Here is a 9,002-nt window from a genome sequence, read left to right on the forward strand (position 1 = left end):
CCCAGTGCCATATTATTGAAGTTTGTTGTAGGTAATGGTTTCAGTTTATGGTTTCATGGCCAGCAAGGATTTCCTTCCGTATTGCATAAATAATGCACACAGTCATTTTCAAAAAAGTCCTTTATTTTCATCATCATATATTTTGGTGTGAAAGAACCCCTTTAAGTATCATGTATTAAAATGGAGAGAAATACTTAAAGATGAGAAACTCACTTAACATTTTCAGGCAAGATCTCAGAACCTAGAGCGGGCATCCAGGGAGGTAGCTCCCGCGTAGAATGGTGTCTGAATACAGCCCGATCCTGTTGGTGGCACCTGCTCTGTAAACGTGTTATGGAGGAATATTGAAAAAGCTTCCAACACACGACCATCTCATGTGGCAGAGTTGCCTCATCGTGGGAGTGGGGATTACTAAACTTGTACTCGAGTGATTTTGAACATATCCTGGGTATCGTGCTTCCTATGGAACTGCACCTTCAGGACAAATTTACCGCCTCCACTTCCCCCTTAACTTCTGCTCTTCCCACCAGACTGGCAGGCACCCCCTAAGCCATTCTGAACAGAATTATGGAGACCTTGAGATCTCTTGGGTTGACTGCTGCAAGTGCTGGAGATAGGTTCTCCAGAAGCTAATGGTTTTCTCATATTCCTTCAAAAATGAAGTTAGGACCACATCATTATTAGGCTAAAACATGGACTTTCTTACTTATTCACCTGGAGAAAGCTCAGGAGATACGTACTATTTCAAGCATTAAACACTTGCCTTTTATTATAGTTCATGGAAAACAGCATTCTTTTCAAACTTCCAGGTTATTTTGTTATGTCCAATGGAGGGCAAACGTTCATAAAGTCTTTTGCAGTCTGAAATGCTGAGTTTAGGCAAGTTGGTGCCTCTGGAAGATGGGAAAAGGCTCACTACAGTCTCTATTTGGGAAAGAGACTACTGGGGACCCTTCTAAACTAGCAACTCTGAGCCTCCTTTGTGGCCAGTAATTGCCATGTGACCAAATTCTGGCCAATGAGAGATAATGGAAATGATGTTTGGGACTCCTGGAAATCTCCCCAAAGAGAGAGGACCAAACTTTCCACTCTTTCCTCTCTCCTCCTACTTAGAATGCAGTCATGATAGATAGTAACCTGGTAGCTACATAGGACCATGAGGTGACCTGGAGAATGGAAGCCACATGCTCAAGGTGGCAGAGGAAACAGTTAAGAGCCTGGGTCCCTGATGACATTGTGGTCCCACCATACCAGCCCTAAGCCTTCCCTGGTCTCTTTTTGTGATGGGCCACTATTATGAGATTTTTTTAGTTTTAGCAGCAAAACCTAATTCTAACTGATACATCATTCATCTTGCTCTGCCAGTGGAAGTCTGTCTCCACGCCGAGGGGAGCGATCAGTTGGACTCTAAGCTTTTGTTGAAGTAATCATCCACGGCTTATCTTCCTGATTGGCAGCTGTCCAAGCATATCAGGCATTCCAGTCAGGCTATGGCATCAGAAGGTCATGGGTCGTCAGCCTGATGGAAAGTTCCAGTTGGCATAGCTCAGGAATGGTTCTGACGTTGCTCCTAAGAAGTTCTGAGAGAATCTCCAAAGCTCTGTCTTTGATCCGCCATTTGTCAGAATCTTCTGTTTCTGCCTAGCCTATTGAATAATGAAGCTAGACAGCTCGACTCCTCCCTCTGTTGTAAATATTCTAGATATGAGAAGCATAACCCATTTTTCTTTCAATTATTATCTGACTCTTATGGCTATTTGACTTTTCTGTGTCAAAAAACAAACATAAAATGTTAAGATGAAGCCAGGTCTGCCACAGATGCAAAAAAAGAAAATTTTTTTTCTCTAATCCTGAATGTTTTTCTAGTGACTCCTTTTGGAATGTTATTTTGAACTTACAAACGTTCTTTTAAAAAAAACTTTGTATATTTCTTTTAAGCATCCCTTGAGAAAGTCAGATTTAAACTTAGCCAACGCGTTGGCTTTTTAAAAGCACTTTCTTAAAATAGTCGATGTAAATCTTGGTGGGAAATCTTTAGGTGCCCCGAAGGGACAGAAATAGAAATGTTAATGGAAATGCCATTTGTGAAGACACTGGTGACGGCTCCATTCAGATGGGCCCAGCAGAAAAGACGGGAGTTTGCAAACTATTCCAGTGTGAGTCTGACTTTAGGAGTCTCAGAGGGGGGAAAATTAGGAAGCTAGTGGAAGAAAGGAAGGAAGAGATGACTATAAAATTGTCTGGACAGCAGAGAGTCCGAGGTATGCATGCTAACACATTACTAAATTCATGGTTATTTTCTAACCCTTTTATGGAGCAACCTCATCTTTCAAAGATTACAAATATTATTAAATGAATCACTCTGGTAGGTCTGTGGGGCTTGGCATGACGTCAGTTGTTTTGCTGTAGGTCAATAGGAGAATGAAGTCACAGAGGTCCAAGCTCGCTGGAAACCCAGGAGCAAAGGCTTCTGTGCTCGGCTTTACAGATGAAGCCCTGGGGTTCGGCTGTTTGCAAACGCAGGCAGAGCCAGCACGGACGTGTGCTTGGTGATGGTGTGGGGGCGAGGGGGGGCAGTACATTTACTCCAGACATCCCCAAAACCCCTCTAAAGAAAAGAAAATCATATAATTTGACATGGATAGTTGAGACTTTCTTAGTCTTATTTCAAGGATGTTTAAAAGTACCTATGGGGCTAGCCCCGTGGCCGAGTGGTTAAGTTCGCGCACTCCGCTGCAGGTGGCCCAGTGTTTCGTTGGTTCGAATCCTGGGCGTGGACATGGCACTGTTCGTCAAACCACGCTGAGGCGGCATCCCACATGCCACAACTAGAAGGACCCACAACAAAGAATATACAACTATGTCATACCGGGGGTTTTTGGGGAGAAAAACGAAAAAAATAAAATCTTTAAAAGTACCTATGGAAATGCAGTTTTCAATCATCTCCTCCCACCCTCACGTCCTCAGTACTTGGCCTCTGCTCCTCAAACCTGAGGACTCCTCTTAAACCATAACCTCCCCCAAAATATTCCATATCCACCAGAGTTCCCAGCCCAAGGGTCCTTATGTGACAGCACATTGCTATATTTCTTGCTAGATTCATTGAAGACCCTCAGGCTTTAAGGACCCAGGCAGATTGTTAGCCCATTAATAAATGTGGTGGTTTAGAATTGTAGATCCCTCCAAAAGGCTGAGCATTTTTGCTAACGGTGCAGTCTGGTTAGGGGACCATAGGTCCGCATCTGCCCTGTTGTGCCATGTTATTATTAGTATTGTTTCCTTTCAATTGTAAAAGTGTTCTAGTTTGCATGATAAATTACACAAACGCCCTACTTTCAGGGGACAAAAGGGCCACCTGGCTTTGTGGTCCTGACTCAGCTTAGAGGTTAGAGTGGAGCATGAGCATGCCTGCGCCCAGGCCAGCTGGCACTGGTCGGAGATGCTGGCTCCCCTCACAAAGGTGCGCTCTTATTTGAGAGAGAGTTTATCGAGTTCAGACTCCCTCCAAATAGAGGCTTCCCTCTATGATGCCACTGATGTGGTCCCTCAGGCTTGCATAGGGACCTCACTTTGGGAGGTGGTCTTTTCTATGCCTAGCTCTGATGGTTAGGATGTTATCCCACAGAATGAGCTGAAATCCTCCCCGTGAAGGGGCACAGGAAGTCTTCTCTCCCTCTTACCTGACAATACCTTGGATATTTTTATGGGCGGTCAGAGGATGGAAACATGCTCTTGGACTAGAGAGTTAAGAGAAATCCTTTGCTTCCAGCTACCTGGTTCTCCGTTGAGGGCAGAGGGGGGTGTGGCTGTGAGCTCCCTCCACGACCAGCAGCTGCTTGTCTGGGCACAGTGTCCGGTGCTCACCTCTAGCATTAAATAGTCAATGAGGGCACGGGGCTGAGTCCAGCACCTGATTTGTCAAGCCTCCGGACAGAGGCATCTGCTGATTAAAGCATCTTGAACCTCTGAGGATGGGTACTAGTGCACCCCCGGTCCCTCGTGGCCCTGGACTTAAAAATTCAGGGTCCTTTCATGTACTTCAAAGCAGTTTTCTACACCGCCTGGAACCTCCTTCCTCAGGTGACTCGAGAAATGCCTTGAGGATCTCATTTTCTACAATCTCCTGCTCCCCGCGGAGGCACACAGTTCCTCGTCTCCGCATTTCTTCTCCTGTCCCAAAGTTTGGGTAATGACTTCCTACCTGTCATTGGCCCTTCACTGTTCAACAAATATGTTCTGAGCGTCCCTTCTGTGTGAGGTTTTGGGACTACCTGGTGAACGAGACAGGCACACTTTCACCCTCATGTATATATCACATTTCCTTTATCCAATTGTCCATCGATGGACACCTAGGTGGTTTCCGTGTCTTGACTCTTGTAAATAACCCTGCCATGAACATGGGGTGCAGATATCTCTTCAAGATAGTGATTTCGTCTCCTTTGAATTTATACCCAGAAGTGGAATTACTGGACCATATAGTAGTTTTATATTTAATTTTTTGAGGAACCTCCATACTGTTTTCCACAGCGGCTTCACCACTTTACATTCCCACCATCAGTGCCCAAGGGTTCCCTTTTCTCCACACCCTCACCAGCACTTGTTATCTCTTGTCTTTCTGATAATGGCCATTCTAACAGGTGTGACGTGACATCTCATGGTGGTTTTGATTTGCATTTCCCTGATGATTAGTGATGTTGAGCATCTTTTCATTGTTTTACTAATTATAACTAATACTAATTATTAAAGATAGTTTTGATAAAAGAAAAAAAGCTTTCAATCAATACGCTAAGAAAATCTATTTTTGTCATCTTAAACCCTCCAATCTTTATTCATTTCAGAAATACTGTGCATACACTTAGATATTTTGTGGGTTCAGAAGGGCCTTCCATATGCACGAAGCCATGATAATTTGTTCCCTGACTTGTCTCCTCTGCTCTGTGCGCTCCCTGCCCGGGAGCTCAGGGCCCACCTGAGAGGCCTGTCAGCTCTTGGTCATTTGGTTCCTCTAGACTTTCTGTCCCTGGTTGAGATTATTCAGCAGCTTGCACACCTCTGTCTAACTTGCCTTAGAAAAAGTGAAGATAAGAAAGACTTTAATCCGTTGGCTCAGATTCTCTGAGTGGATTCTGGACAGCACTGTTTGGGAACCTACTTGTGATATCACTGTCAAAGGTGTCAGCTGTCGAGAAACCTTCTGGGAGAAAATAACACTGAGATTAGCTAAATGTAGATGGCCACTGTGAACTCTTCTCAAGGGCAGAGGTGGGTGAGAGCAAGCAGCACCTCACCGCCAGGTGTTACGCAGAAATTTTCTTCTTTTAGTTTCTCTTTAGTGGTGCACACCACCAAGCCATAGGGAGACAACTGGCTCAGTCCTGAGACCAGACTCAGAGACTTCAACAATTTTTACTTGTTTCTCATAGTGGAGATGAATCTCATGTTTTGTCCTAATGAACCACAGAAAGGGGAAGCAATGCATATTTTAGGAACTTTATGCCCCAAACACCAAAAAGATATTGTACCATGATGGCATCCTTAGGACAAGTAAATAGACTCCCAAGGTCACAACTTTGAAGGTTATACATGCGTTTGGATATTTACGACCCCATTTCCAGAACTTTGCAGTTTTTATTTTTCTTTTCCTGGAATGCTGTTCCCTCACGTCTTGGCAGACTCCCTCTCTCATTCCATTCATGTCTCTGCTCGAGTGTCATCTTCACACAAGATCTTCCTGACTCTACACAGACTCCGCCCCCGCCCATGACTCCCTCCACTTTACCATCCATTGTGGTCGCCGCCAGCTTTGTGTGGCTGTTGAGCACTTGGTATGTAGCTAGTGCCGCTGAATTTTTAATTGTCTTTAACTTTAAGTTAAATTTAAAAGCTGAAGGAGTAGAAAAGGTTTTCCTCTTAAACAACTTTATTGTTTGATGGGACTACATTTCACACTGAGCATTGAAAATTTAGCACATAAACTGAAATATGCTCTAAGTATAAAATACATTTGGGTTTCAAAGATTTTCTAAATGGGTTTTGAAGACTTAGTGTGAAAAAAATGTAAAATATCTCAATGTTAATGTTCATTACATGTTGACCCTATTTTAGATATATTTGGTTTTATAAAATATGTTATTAAAATTAATTTCACTAGTTTCTTTTTGCTTTTTAAATGTGACTAGTAGAAATTAAAAACTTCTACTGGACAGCATTGCTCTATACCTTTACCTTTGTACCACCTGACATTATATATTCTTATAAATTCTGTATTATACAATATAAATGTTAGGTATTACTTGCTTATTGTCCGTTTCCTTTTCTGGAAGGCCTACTAGCATCTTATATTTTCTTAAGGACCAATATTGGATGGCCTTTCTCAGATTGATGTAGAAGAAATGAAGCATCTTCTTAAAATCTCAAATGGAGGAAAATATACTGGATTTGGTCCCAAGCAGTGAACGAATACTCACAGTAGCTAGGCACAAGTGTGGGTGAGCGATAGGTCATAGGAATTTTAGAATGAACCAGAGGATGCTTTGACTTCCTTTTGTCCAAACTTTCATTTTATGGTGGAGGTCTGAGGTTGAGTACTTGACTTTCTTCAGGACCCAATCTATGGGAGGATGCTTCTGTTTCAAATTGAAATTATAGAAGCACAGTGAAATTAGGAGACTGTAACTAAGAGGGATTGCTCCTAAATAAATCGTGATGGCCTCTGCAGTAACCCAAAGTCAAGGGCAGCTCTAGGTGTACACCTGACCACATATTTCATGGAAGGACAGCGTTCCAGTCGTATTTTACCTCTAGCTTCACACATGCCATGTTAAAAAAAAAAACAAAACTGTTTGGAGGATAACAGCTAAAAGTGAGACATAAGATGTAATACTTTGTTAATGGAGGCAATTCTGAAAGCTAGCTGGAGAGAGGCTAAGATATGGAGATCTGCTTGCTCTGTGCTCACAACGATACTCTGTACACCAGGAAATGCCACCATGTCTTTGGCATGAGCATAGAATAATGGGACTTCGAAAAATCCACACCATACTTTTATCCCCTCCATTCATTCAACAGATGTATTTTGGGTGTATTTGGGGTATTTGGGGTGTATTTTGGGTATATTCCACGTGCATGGCATTGTTTTGTCTGCTGGGAATATCGCAATGAAAGAGCGAGGTCCTTGCTTTCATCGAGAGCATAGAAAGTGACCACCTCTGCAGGGTATAAACGAAGGTGAAAACAGAAGCCTAGGGGAGAGAAGGCAATGGGCATCCTATCGGCAGTGGAACCCTGGGCCCTGGGTTTTGGTCCTTCTGAAGATAGTTTCCACTGGGCATTTCCCACACTTGGCTTCTGCAGTGTAAGCTAATTAAATCTAAGTGTCTGTCACTTGCCTGTAAAAGAGTGTCGACTAATACACGAGGATGCTACCACGTATTTTGCAAGTTTATTGAGAGGAGTAAATAAAATAATAAATGCAAAGTGACTGGTGCATACAAAAAGGCTCTGGAGGAACGGCGGTGAGGAGCATGACTCAAAAATCTCTCCGGGTCTCCAAATCTTTCTTAAGCTGAAGACCCTAAAGCAACACCTATCTCTGTGCAAAAGACAGTCTGGCCAGTGCTCAGCAATTCGGAGGAAGCTATGTTGATGTAGGCTGCAAAAGAGCCTGGCTTCTCCAAGGGAACAGAAGGCCACCTCCTGAGTGAGGCTTTACCCCGTAATCGAGGTGGGTTCCTCAAAACAGCTATGATAGGCATTCATCAAGCCCTCACGTGCTCCCATCATAAAATGTGTCTCAGAAGTTTGTCCTGTTCAATTTTTTCCCTAAGAAGCACAATAATTTTTTTTTTTTTCCCTTGAAAAAACTTTTGCCAAACTCAAATGGTAAAAGTGGTTTCGTGGCAGCTCTGGGCCATTTGATTACCCTGCCCCTTGCGCTTCTGAGAAATCTCTCTGGAGCCCTAGGACCCCTCAGAATATATTTGGAAAACACTGTTGTAGAAGATGAGGAAGAACAGAATGATAGAGAAGCTTTGGCGTGGCAAAAGTAACTGCTGAATCCGTGTGGGAGAGCTTGAGAGCAAGCAGAGGCATTTTGCGGCAAACAGGTGGGGATGAGGTCTGGCGTCAGCCCTTGAACTTGACCTGCTGTGAACTCTCAGAGACCTGGCTGGGGCAGAGCTGGGCACTGCCATCCCAGGGGCCTGAGGCAGGTTTATTAACGGGATAAATGAGAACGAATGTTAGAAACTGAGCTTTATTATAGTTAAATGGCAGAACGTAGTCTTTTATTCAGATGTCTCTTGCCTTTCTCGTTTCACTTTCTAAAAATGACATGTCAGTTTCTCTATTACATTACAATTTATGAAGCCCACACTCGTTCACTATCTTTCCCTTTTGTGAATTTGTATATACTGACTTTACCTGGCACTGGATCATTTATACTTACTGTGAAATTTAATTCATTGTACTTCTAAATAATTATATTTCTTTGTATAATACACTAAACGATTTTTTAGTGCCTGAAGAAAAGCCAAACTGGTGCTTCTGCTATGCTATTCTCTTTCTTTTAAAAATAAAATCTTTTTGTTATGAGAAACTTCAAATATAGACAAAAGTCGAGAGAATAGTATAATGGACACGCATGTACCCGTCACATCCCTCAACAATTTACTCAGAGCCAGTCTATTTCGTTTGTATTCCCACAGCCAGTCCTCCAGATTATTTTGAAGCAAATGTCAGACACCTATCATTTTGGGTGTGAGTACAGCTGATTCTTGTCACTCACGGTAGTGAGGGTCTTTAAAGTCTTGCGGACATTGAAATAGCAAATACCGAATCATCGCTCTTGGGAAAACACGGGGTCAGGTTCCTGTGGGCCCCTGGTCACAACATTTTGGTCAACTAATTAACACACAGCCTTGTTTTATGTGTGTTTCTGTTTAAAAACACCTTATTTAATATACATTTGTTGTTGATTCATTGATTCAGCCTCAGGTGGGAAC

Source organism: Equus asinus, chromosome 13 (genome assembly GCF_041296235.1).
Source record: "Equus asinus isolate D_3611 breed Donkey chromosome 13, EquAss-T2T_v2, whole genome shotgun sequence".
NCBI lineage: Eukaryota > Metazoa > Chordata > Mammalia > Perissodactyla > Equidae > Equus > Equus asinus.